The sequence below is a fragment of the Dromaius novaehollandiae genome, chromosome 4, assembly GCF_036370855.1.
Source record: "Dromaius novaehollandiae isolate bDroNov1 chromosome 4, bDroNov1.hap1, whole genome shotgun sequence".
Taxonomy (NCBI): domain Eukaryota; kingdom Metazoa; phylum Chordata; class Aves; order Casuariiformes; family Dromaiidae; genus Dromaius; species Dromaius novaehollandiae.
In genome coordinates, this window is record NC_088101.1 from 5,540,392 (window position 1) to 5,553,281 (window position 12,890).

At 39.8% G+C, this 12,890-nt stretch overlaps 1 protein-coding gene across 3 annotated transcripts in view; it reads left to right on the plus strand.

Moving 5' to 3' along the window:
• CSGALNACT1 (chondroitin sulfate N-acetylgalactosaminyltransferase 1) overlaps positions 1-12,890 on the plus strand; it is a 52,624-nt gene that overhangs the window by 10,747 nt on the left and 28,987 nt on the right. The window contains exon 1 of one of the 3 annotated variants that reach the window (XM_064510269.1): positions 9,170-9,362. The exons of the other annotated variants lie outside the window; for them this stretch is intronic. The gene's annotated coding sequence lies outside the window, so the exon portion shown is untranslated. Of the gene's footprint in view, positions 1-9,169; positions 9,363-12,890 lie in introns of those variants that run through there. 3 annotated transcript variants of the gene reach the window in all.

Sequence of the window (12,890 nt, forward strand, 5' to 3'; positions counted from 1 at the left end):
TCACCACTTTTTATTTTATTCTTCTCTTTCTCTTGTAATTTCTGAGTTGCCCAACTAATTAGTAATAATCTTAGTGTAAATATGTATAAAAATACAGTCTGGAATGACAAGACTCGAGATAGTACTGTGTTACCATTCCTCTTTCCCACACTCCCATTCAGCTGTTCTGTGGTTTTCCTTTGAGAAGACAATCTTTTGTTCATACACCTTCAGTAGGTTTGGTGCTGTTGCTGATGTGAGTAAATAGTCACCTAAAAAAAGTCACCAGCGGCCATTTGAGCTAGAGCTTAGTGAAATGAGATGAATGGGCCAAATCTCCCTTCACAGCACTGTTGTGTGCCCTGCAGGTTCAGCTGATATCACTGTATCCGCTTGGTTTCTGTTTGCATAGTTAGGATTTCCTTGCCACTGTAAGGAGAGATTGTTGTTTTATGGCTCGATGGACAGATTCTAGAGAAGAAGTTAATATCTTTGGAGAGCTCCCGATGAACCAGGCTGTCATCAGTCAGCTAACTTTAGTCACCCATAAGGTCACAGTCTTGAATGTAAGTTCCACTTTTTATCTGTAACACTGCAGACCAATGTAATTTATGGATTAGAATTTTCATCTTTTTCCGTCATGCAAAATTTCTTTCTTTGACCCTTTCAGTAGACACCTTGACTCTTTAGCATCCTAACTGCTAAGTTGGCTCTTTCAGCTTGTTCAGGGTTTATCCGTGGCAGCAGGTTTTAGATTGCAATGTGGTTAAAGGTCTTGATCCCTTCTGCTCTGTGCAATATTTGGAATTACAGTCTCAGAGAAGCAAGACTGCTTCCTCATACGCAGAAGCTTGTACATCCTGAATTCTTCCATTTTTGCCCTGGATATAAAGGTGTGGAAATAAAGGACTCCTCCTTCTATCATGATCAGTTTTTCCTCATATTTGGCCTCTCCTAGAGGAGCGGTTTTCAGCCTGTGGTCTGTGGGCTTCTGGAGCACATGAACTGTGGAAAGTGACTAAAACATAAGTTCATGTATAATCTACAGCAGTGTACTTATATGATGTTCCTGATGGGGTCTTTGTCACCACTGAACACTTAGTATGGTTCCAAAATAAAAATAACTTGAAAAAACATTGTCATCATGCCGGGATATTTCTGTAAACACCATTGTCACTGCTACGCTTTCTGTTCTCCTTGTTATTTTTTGAATACTACTATTAATGCTCAGAAATGTCAACTTGTACTGACATCCAGTTTTCTTGCAGGTCCCAGTGACTAGAGTTCGACTCCTTGCTGAGACAGGACAGAGAGCTGCCATATGTAGGCAGTTCTGCCTTTTTGGTGCTCTAGTCTGGGTCCTCATAAATATCTCCAGGAAGCAAGTGCTCACGCTGAACATCTGTGTCAGTCCAGGTTTTCACGGAGTTGACAGCCTCCCTGGCACTCCTCTTCTTATATTGGCCTAAAATATGAGGTACTCACCACAATAATTTCGTCTTTCCTGCAGCACCTCAGCATGTGCAGTCTTATATCCTGTACTTCATGTCTCTTTCCATGGCCCATTTGACATCTCCTACTTTTTTCCTCTGCCTTGATGTTAGATTAACAGTTTGTGTAACTGTACTGTGGTGTTAACTGCATTAACTACAAGTAATCCAAGACGTGCAGACTGATGTTTGATCTTAGGTGGTATGATAAATGGGGAAGAGATCTGCTTTTTCTTCATTATATTCAGATGCAACATATGTAGTCCTACATTACCATGTTAATTCGTGCAATAATAGGCTGAAAAGCTTCTTGAAGATGAAAATTAATCATTGGTTCCCCTGACACACCCCATTAGGGGTGCTTGGCAAAGCAGTGCAGGGACCTGGACTCCCACAATATGGAGAGAAACAGAATGAGACTGACATAGCTTATAAGGAACACCAGTATGTGGGAGAGAGATCTGGTTTTAAGGTTTTTAGGGTTAGTTCTTGTCTCAGTAGAAACCCCAGGAGCTCAGTTAGGAATCTGGAGTGCTGGGTTGGGGTTGGCTTTTGGCCACAGAGCAAGTGCAAAGCCAAGTCAGAGGGTTCTTCAAAAAAAGAAAAAAGATTCTTCCAGATGCCTTGTAAGCTATCTAGGCCAGGTTTTGATCTTGCCTTTCAGGCTCTGTTGCTGCTCAAATCTAGCTGACCATTGCAATGGGAAGTAGAGGGGGGAAATGCTGCTGGGAAATGAGCCATGATATCTTTGATTCAACTGCATCACCTAATAGATAGGGAAGAGTTTCTAAAGCGCAGAAATACATATCTGGGGTGGGAGGCAGAATGGCCAGAAATGTGTGTGGGCACAGGAGGCAGTACAGTAACACATACCTAAGGTCAGAAGGAAAGGCTAAGCTTTATAAGCAAAGATACATAGGGATGTATCTTTTCTGATGCCTGTTTTTGTTTTTTTTTTTTTGATTTACCTTTCTTTCTTTTTCTACCCTCCCTTGCCTTATTAAGTTTCTGTGAACAAATAAAAAATGTTCGCTTTCCGAAGTAGCTTGGCTGAGTCACTCCATTTCAGAACAGTCACAAGCGCCCAGAAAGTTTTTTGTAGCTGAATTCAGGCCCATTGGGACTGGCTGAGGTAAGTACACTTGGTGGAGAGAGGGGTGCTAGAGCTTCCTGACCCAGCCTGCTGTGGAAAGAGCAAAAGCTGAGAGGTTCCTTGCTTGTAGAGGCTGCACAGGAGAATTAGAGTGTCTTGAGTAAGTCCTGTGATCCATTGTGGATATCAGTCCATACTTCAGAATCCCCTCTGTCTTGCTCATGATCCAGGATTTCTATGTGCTTTTTAAGGCTCTCTTGATGTTCTCTGCAGATATGCAGGTCTTGAATGTTCTTTTTTTTTTTCTTTTTAGTTCAAACATATTTCAGAATCTAAGCAGTCACTACAGCTACTTTCATTCAGCAAAACTTCTTGAAGCTATGTACGTCAAAAAGTTTTGTGGCTCTTTGTAGCTGGAAATCTGCTCACAGCCAACTATTTCGCATTGCAGGGTCATTTCAGCAAGTTTGGGACATCATGATTGGAAGTTGTTTCACACAGAAGCCCTCATCTTTTGTCTGCTTGTTTTCTCCTCCTTCCTTTTATATGTGTTTTTACAGCCCTTTGCAAAGTAAAGACAGTGGTATGTCCCCATCTCAGATATACCAATGCTAGTTGCCATATTCAGGGAGTGCTTGAGGGCAACACAAGCTACAAGGTAATCCAGTCCTTTCCAGTTCCTAGAATGGAGGTTTGGGCTTTGAACATGCAGTTTGTGTGTTCATAAGTCAGTGGCTTGTTTGTGTGTGCATTTAGGTGTATTTGAAAGGGGTCTCAGTGCTCAGCACCTGAAAATCAGAGCCTATAAATAGGCAGTTGCATTAGGAAATCTAGGCTGTGCTGCTTATTTATTTTGAACATAAATGTCATCTTGGCAGGCAATACATCTGTTGCATACACAAAACATGTAATTTGATCTCTGAGCTTAAATGGCATATGCTTAGTAATGAATTTTAAAGTTTTGTTTCTGTTCTCTGGTGAACGTGTGCCTGTAATGTAAAGGCAAAGCAAATTTACATTCTTTGGAACTGCTTTCAAATTTGCTGTTAAAGTGTATGCATTGAGCTAATTGTAGGGATGTGACACTTTAAAATTGAATGGGTGAGTTAAGGGGGCAAAAATAATCGGTTATGATAATTTTCAATGAAGTCAGCATATGGACTATCCTAAATAACAGCTCCTGGCTTTGGCATATCGTCAGATGGACTGCTGACCATGTTCGTTAGTAGAAGTTACTATCAGTTACTGATATTTTGGACTGATACAATACTTAATGATGAATCAGTGCCAAAAAGGCAGATTGAGATTCAGCAGTTATGCTGTTTTGAATCTTAGAAAGAACCTTAATATCTTTCTTTTTTAAAAAATGAAACAAAAATCTCCTCAATAAATCATTATGACATTTAGTAATAACGTAATTTTTCTGTGTAGCTCATAGGTAGATGCTGTCTGTGGTCTTCCCCTGCCTCCCCCCAATGGATTTGAGAAATAAGACAAATTCTAAATGTCCTAGTGCCTGGGTAAATAAATAAAGTTTACCTGATCAAATTGATGGCATTCCAGAATAAATTTGGGAAAAAGTTATTAAGAAAGTGCATGTTTGCAGGAAAAAGGTAGCAAAGGGTAAAATGAATGTATCCAGCTGTAATGCTCTGAAAATGATTTTTATGTTATACCTGCCGAGCCTTTGAAATATAAGGATGAGGATAAGTGTGAAAGGGTTTGCTCTCAGTCATTAAAATTGACTTCTTGTGTTTTCAATAAGAAACTATAATCTGTAAATTCTTTCTGATCTGATTTATCAGGAACTACTGAAGTTCGCTACCATGTTCTTCATCTGCATCACTTCCTCACTAAATAAGTGTTAATAAGCTGAAATATTTGTTTTCTTGGTGTTGCCTGCATTTCTTTGAAAAGGGAACATAAGTGATTTGTCCAGCATGTTTTATCTATTGTGCAAGTAAGTGTGCCTTGATGGTTTTGTGCTACAGTAGAACTAGTATTACATGTTCCTGTTCTAGTGCAGTACCTTCATTATCTTAGAATTCCTTGGAGAAATCCCAAATTCTGAAGGATGTTTTCCAGTGTCCATCAACGTCATATCCTTTTGGGGGGATGTCTTTTCTTGTTGCATGTTTTCATGGCTCTCTTACATGAAATGTAAATTCTAGCTCTACTTTCAGAATGTAAAATAGTCTGACTGTTCAGGGTTTTAGTTGTACAAGAAACATTTTATCATGATTTAGTTACATTGTTCCTACATTGGTGAAAAAGGGCCTGCCCTGTCACAGAGTAGTCTGTCCTTTAAAAAGGTCCTGGTCCAGTTTTCCCAGTTGTGGATACATTGTTTCCTTGCTGAGATTGGAGCAGGTACTTATAGGTGCAGAAAATGAGGAAGCTGAGATCCTTAAAATTGTGCACTTTTGGCATAGAAAGTTCTTAAGCTGAAGGAGCTGGTCTGTCTTCTGAGGGTTTGGTGGAAACATTTTCTGGTCATTTTGTGAATTTTGACAGCCTTGCAGACTAAAATGGATGAAGCCTGAAAGCTGACCTCCGTAATGAATATAGTCTGCATGCAGTGGCATTGTTCCAAAGTGTGGATTTCAGCTAAGATAGCGCTATGTTTTGTCAGTGCTTGTGAGCATTAGTAGTAGAACTTTGTTTATGTCTTTGCAGGCCATAAAGTATACTTCTAAGAAACACTGGATTGCATGAGCCTCTAATGGGGTATGTTCTAGAGGAATGGCTCTTAGCTTGAATTACTCTGAAAAAGGAGGCTGTCTAAAAGCAAGTTTTTCTACCCATTACGGAGAGATCTCGCTTTTGCCTAGTTATAAAGGACCTTCATGTGCAATTCAGCAGCTCAAAAAGCTGCTTCTCAGCTGTCCTTTTTCTCAGGGTTAGACTTGTGAATCCTGTTTTCCCATGCTAACAGATATAGAAGGGCCCATCCTATAATTGCAGCCTAGATTCTTATCTTTAGCTGTACTTCTCAGACCAGAGCTTCCCACTTACAAAGGAGACAGAGGAGACCGACTGCATTCAGAGGGTGTGAATTTCAAGGGCAACTCCTCTGGGAATTAATGGGAGCAGTGGGTAGAGCCTTCACCCAGGAAAAGGTGCACAGCTCAAATATCGATCCTGAGGGTGTGCACTTCTTGCTAACAGGAAGTGCAAAATGATGCTATGAGATCCTGACGAAGGTATTTGCCTTGCATCTGCCCCTCAAATTCCTTCTCTGTGGCCCAGCATGACAGATCCATGTGAAATTCCAGGACCTGCTAAGAGCTGAGCAATTTTGCTGTGTAGCTACAGTATGTGCACACTATTAAGCTTCTAACACTGAAGGCTAAATGCTTGATGAGGTTCTGGAGGAGTTCTAAGCTCAATGCACTTTCCATTTTGTTACTCTTTTCCCTATGGGCTGGAGTCATAGCTGAATCCCTAACTTAAGAACTAAGTCTCAGAGCTGGTTGCCAGTGCCAGTGTGTAGTTTCAGTAGACCAGCCAGGCCTGCTCTGCTAGGGCTTTTGAAAGAACATGTGTGTCTGTTACAGAGAATGAAGAAATTATGCACCGATTTCTGATATTTGATGCCTTGGTGGTGCAGTAGGTGCACTGGCGGCCCAGCTGGATCTGACTTTCACTGTGCCAAGTGCTGAACAATAAGAAACATCATTGTTTCAGAAATGTTTACTATGTAGAGATACAAAATGGGTAGAAATTGGGAGAAGTGCCGGAAGAGTGCTGGGAATCTGCATATCTTTCCCTGGAGCAGAGCACGCTGCCTGGGAGCTGGCCGTTCTGAGGGAAGGCAGTGAGATCCCACATGGAGCAATCAGCTCTGACATCACTGATAATGATGGCAATGATGTTTGCTACTTGAACTTGGGACAAGATGGCTTTATTTAACTGTCTGTTCACAAAAGATTCTCACTGTCTTTTTCTTTTATTGACAAATTGCTTTTACATCCGTATGCCACATTTTGCTGTTCTAACAACTTCTCAAAGAATTGCTGTTTTTAGACCTGCAATAATGGATGTATGCCTGACTCTTCAGCTAGCAAGCAGCTTGTTATCTCAGACTGGTGCCTGTTTTTTTGTGTTTCATATATGTTTAGAATCAATTATACATTTTGACTGAGGTAGAAGATTTCAGATAAAGCAGAAACAGGCGTATAAAACCAAAGTGGAGGTCAAGAACATTTGTTTTTCTTTAATCCTTTTCCTTTTCTTCAGGGTTTTTATCATTCTGTTATTCATATTTCAGTGTAAATGTGCTATATTTCTGAAAATGCTAGGTTTATTGGCTGCTGTATGGGACGTTATTGCTGGTGCTCTGAGTTGTCCTAGCAACTGTCCAATCTATAGACTGTTCTTGTGTGCCTAGGTCCAAGCTCTGGGTAGAACTTACCTTACTTCAGTTTCCAAAAGCACTTGGAGCCGAGCGCATCTTGGATGCATTGGGCTTACTGTGGATGTTACCATACTGTTGCACTGCACATGTTGTGTAATGTCCAGAAATCCTGCACAAGTGTCTGAGGCAGGAAAAAAAGGGTAAGTAGTAGGGCTCTGGATTAGTCTTAGAGCCAGCAAGTGTCCGTGTCAGTCAAAGTTATCAGGAGGTTCTTACTTTCTGGTCTGTTCTCCCTCTGTTAAGCTGTGGTCTTCTGCAGAAGTTAAAACACTGCAATTATATAAGTTTGTTGGCTTAATGGGGTGATGTTTATGCTTAGCTCTTCAGCAAAACAGTCATGGAGAACAGGTGATCTGGGGAAATATCTGGGGGATGTCCCAGCCATCCATAGGCATCTAACAGACTAGTTGGTTAAGTTGACCAGCTAAAATTCCCTGGGCTCCCAGAAGGAGTGTGATTTTTGCTGACTGTACAGGGAGTCAAGGGAGATAATTTAGTAGCTAGGGCAAGTGCCTGATGTGTCTCTCGACATGCATGTTATTTATTTACAGTAAGCAAGAGTTCTGTGAATATATCCCACTCCACTGGGGTTATCTACAAGATGATTTTTTTCTGAAGTTTTCAGTTATTTTTGAGGGAATACTCTTCCCTTTATCCTGTTTGACCACAGCTGGATAGAACCAGCTGAAGAAGTACTAGTCAAGAGGAGTAGATGTTACAAATGGTTGTCTTCTGAAAGAGCTTTAGCATGAAGTAGCTAAACAGCTAGCAAAAGCATGTGGCTGCATCTGAGAAGGGAGGAGACAGAATAGCAACTTTGAAGCCAGTGGGGGGCAGTGAGAATTAGAACAAGAAGGAAGATAGAAAAATCCAGAGGAGTAATGTGGAAATAGAGCATTTCCAACATAATTAGGATAGATGTTTCTTGTGTACATCTGTTTTAAAATATCAACTTACACTTTAGGGAATAGGCTGACCATGCAAGTAACAAAGAATACAAATATTTCTCTGATAGAAAATATTTTTTTTCCATTTTCTGAAACACCTGGTATCCTCTGAAGGAGGCAATATAGGCCATTAAATGAGTGGCTGATCTGATCCGTTCTGTCAAATGGCTGTTCTTACCTATATTTTTCTTGGAATACACAGGGACTTCCCTCAGCTTCTCCAGTTTTGCTGAGGGCAGATTTTTTGTCAGGCTTTTGATGCAAATTCAAGTTGAGTTGGTTATTCAAGAGCACATAGCAGAAGAGAGAGTTAAACAGTGATGGTCATCCGTACATGCTCTTACCTAGAGCTTAAAAATTACCCTTTCTATGTGGGTTTTGTTTAAACCAGATGTTAAGCTGCTTTTTTAACTTGCTCCATTTCCACGTGCTGACACCATATGCTCCGATTTCATTCTTTCCTATAGGATCTTTCAGCTAGCATTTTCCAGCTAACATCTTCCCCCAACAGTTGCTGGCTGCTGCTTACTTACTTCTCTTCCTCTTCTAGGAAAGAAAGTGTTAAATGCTCTTGCCTTTTTATTCTTAAGATCCTGGTCTTGGAAAACTCAGTCTGTTAAACTGACTGCAGCTAGGCAAAGGAGACACTTTCCCATCAATAGCAGAACCATTATTCTTTCAAGAAACATTGACTTATTTGTTGTTCAACACCTTTTTTTTTGCTTCCTGCCAGGTCTTCTCAATAGCCCTTGTTGAATCAATTCTGTGCCAGCAGAACAATTTTCAAAAAAGAAGCTGGTGGAGGTGTAGCAATAAAAGAAATACAGGTCTCACCCAATTTCTCTAGAATCTTTCAAATATTTCATTAGTGTGACAGGATTTTCATCTCTGAAGTGTGAGATTGTAGAGACTTGGTTCATATTTACTCCACAGCTGAGTGGTAGTGCTTATTAACAATGAAATTAATAGGAATAATCAGTTTCCTGTAATCCAGAACGTGTTGCACAATGATAGTAAACCCTCCACAGAAATGAATGGGGCACAAAGTACACATCTAAGAGACTACAGAAAACAGCCAGATTTCCTTTTTCATAGGTTAGAAAACAGGCACATGAGAGGTGGCTTGGGGGCGGGAATATCCTTCTCTGAGTTAAACTACCATGAGTTCTCTTTGCAAATGGTATGATACTATATTATATTCTACATAGAACTGGAATAAAAAGGGGAGAAAGGAGGAATCTGTGATGGCATAGCAGCAATTCCCCCTTTTTACTTCGTTAGCTTGCATAGCTGTGCCAGCACATATTCTAGCCAATCTTTGTTAAAATAAAAAATAATGCTATCATTTGCAGGCAGGTTTCCATATGAACAGAAACAAAGACTCAGTAGCACGAAGCTTCATCTCATAAGGAAATCTCTTTTCTTCAAAAATTCTGGTAGGTTATGAGGATTATGCTTTTTTTCTGTTCCTGTTTTTTGAAAAGCTTCATGTATGCTTCTTATTTCAGGAAAGTGTTTGCTTTAAAAAGAATAACTAACCTAAAAAGTTGGATTTACATCAACTTTGAGACTGAATTGTTAAATCAAAGCAAGCCAGGTACCTTTATGGTAGAATGCTAAAAAATGTTATACTATAAGTTCATGCTGTGTGTGTTATTTTTTAAGTTTGTGTGAAATGCCATGCTTTGCTTCTGATTGCCAACTGAAGTTGTTGTTTTAAGAGATGTGCTCTTTGGAACCATTCAGGAAATGCTGACCTGACTGCGGGGTGCACTTCTCCTGTGTAACAAAAGAGGAAAAAAGGCCAGCTTTTACTGGCAAGGGAAACTGGCTTTACTTATGCCATCAATCAGCTCTAGGTTAGAGAACCAGGATGCCTCTTATGTGAACTGTAAACATTCAGCGTGTTTCTAGCTGAACTGCTGGATTTTAAGAGCTGTTGAAAATTCTGCGATAATTATAGTTAAAATCTCCATAGTAAACTACAGTTTTAATTCCAGATACTATTAGAATCCAGTAAGAAAACTGCAATTTTTTGATGACTGATGAGAAATCATTTCTGTTGCTTTAAATTAGTATATCAGACACCTGTAAATTAGTATTCCAGACTATTTGTTTGAATTAAGATAGTTTGTAAAGAACTTGGAAGCTTAAATCCTATTTTCAGTATGATTTGAGAATCAGAGCTGAAATCTTAAACTGGAACTGAAACAAATTTGAGCAGGTGTCTCATTAACACTTAAAAATGTGACTTGGATTGCTTAACTAAAGGCTATAAAAATGCCATGAAATTCTTTTTAAAATTAAAATAATAATAATTTTTTCTTAAAGCCATTTGACCAAAACCAATGTTTTTTGTGGAACCATGTCCATTTTGGCATTCTTAAAGAAACCCACAAAACCCAGCATGAAGTGAAAAGTTGAAGCAGTGCACTGTGTTTTGTTAAGTTAAGTCAAAGTAGACCATCTCAACCTATTGAAATATTTTATTTAAAAATAAATTCATATAAGTGATAGAATAGCCTACAAAGATTAAATGTCTTCGTTCTGTTGAAGTAAAATTTTGTAAGACAGCCGTGTTCTGCAAGATACTGTTTTGCTTTTTGATTATCTTCAGCTTTTTTTTTTAATTTCTTTTTGGAAGAATTTCATGGTCAAGTAGTCACACTGTTCCTTTGTTTTTCCTGGACCTTTTCTGCTGAGACTTTGCTGTAATTCACGTATTTAAAGTCCAGTAATAATGAATTGGCTAGCATAGTGATAAAAGTGAGGTAGGCAAGATTCAATTATGCGAGTCCTGAATAAAAAATTGAGAGATCTCTGGAAGCTTTCTCTGAGGGAAAAGATTTTTTTTCCTGAAACAAAACTTGGGCTTTTCAGAGTTACTAGGAGATTGTTTCAACGTATCAAGAAAATGTTAGGTCTTTGGACAAAGCCACATATCAAAACGGTAGTAAGACTAAATGGGACTCTGTGGCATGTGTTGTTTTATAGTAAGTGCAAGCGTGGAGGAGGAAGGAAATGTGGGGCTGACTCAGAGGACTGGCCTCTTCCTGTCCGTCAGTACTGACCAGACTGATGGAGAAATGCCTATCAGCAGAGCTGGGGGTTGGTACCTGAGCTTCGATGGCTGTTAATGCTGCTTGCTTTAGGGCTGTGTGTAGAACCTGGGTAACCTGTCTCAGTACTGAACCTGGTAGAAATTATTTTCTGACTCCTCTTGTTGTCTAAGACTTGGTTTTCTTTTGTAATATAAGCTAAGTGGGAGCCATGTATTTGTTTTTACCCTGGAGAAGTCTTATTCAGGTTCGATAGCATCCTGGAATGATTTTTTTTTCTCTTTTCCTCTTTTACTCTAATTATTTTATTTGAAGTATTGCTTTGGTATCAAATTAACTTGCAAACCTCATTTGACGTACAGAGAGCACAAAAGTTAGAGCCAGGTATTACCGTGAGAATATAGCAGTAGACTGTGGGAGCCAGATTGCTCTCCTCAGTCCCCACATGCTTGACTCAAAAGGGAGGAAACCTGCTGTGTCGCTGGCCCCACTGGAGCTCCCGAAGTTCAAGCCCACCATGTCCAGCTGGTACTGGTGGGCTTCTACTGCACAAAAGATTTCTGGCAGGGAGTGGGAAAGGGCAATCTCCAGGTCAGACTGGATTGTTCAAACTTCTTAAAACTATACTGTTATCTTACAATGACTTTCTATAAGCTAGGGGCTTTAAGTCATTGTTATTTTATTACTTACCTTTGCTCAAAGTGGTGGACTTTAATTGAACTTTGCAGGTTCAGCTGAAAGGCGGATTGGAAGGCAGGTAAATGTATGAGTGCATGTATAGCCCTGACCAAAGCAGTGCTAGAAAAACGGTGACACACACATAGTGCTTTCCATTCCGCACCTCAGGCTAAGTAGATTTTCCTGCTTCTGAACATGACTTATGTCACACATGTTCATGCGTATTTATCAAAGGGTAGAAAGCTCTCACATGCTTAATTAGGTACATGCTAAATCCTTCACTGATTCATGGCCTACATCATGGATCCGTGCACGTGCACCAGCCTCCACATTTCATCAAAAGTCTATCTCTGGTACTATGGGATGTACAGTTGGCAGGATCCCTTGGACTCCTGGCATGAAGTGGCATTAATATGTTCAATGTACAAAAAATATTTTTTAAGTAACAAAGTATGTGACAGAGGGGAAGAAATGAGTCTAAAATCATGAGCATTCATAGTGTAGCTCCCTTAATTTCTGTGGTGGTGTTCAGTTTTCTTTTGCCTGTGTAAACCACTGACCATTTCAGGGGAAACATTGCAAAGTGAAGGAAGGGCATTTTTCCAAGTCCTGTCTTAAATGGATAAGCAAAAGTTAGCCTATTATTTGTCTTAATCAAGAAAGGTTAACGGGTTTTATTTTCAATGCATCTTATGATGCTGACTCTCTGAGCCAGTTCAGAAGCTGGTACAGCTTGATGGTGGGTTTAAACTGAATTTAGCCTTTCTGGAAGCCCTCTATAAGCAGAGTAGCTGTTGACTTAGATCTTAAAAGCAAGTAAATTAGGGTAGTATCTGTTAGATATTCCCTGGCTGGAACATGTCCTTTTCTGTTAGCTAGTTTCCTGCAAAAAAAAAAAAAACATTCTCAGTTAGCGTACTGGTACACTCAATGTAGCATACAGCTGTTGCATCCTGTTCTGCCTTGAGTAAGCTGCTCCTCATTGGCAAGTTTACAAAACTGAGATTGCATTTACATATTAATGCCAGTATGAAATCAAAAGGTGAGGCCAGAAGGTGACAGTCTTCTAGCAAAGATGGATGATAACAGCTGGATATCTTGGCTGTCCAGTGCAATGGTTAATTCTTATGACTGGCAACTATGACAGTTGGCTAATTTATTCTTAAAAGACCAGACTGAACTCCAGGCCACACCAAGTGCAAATTTGTCATCTCTGTTTTGGCAAAG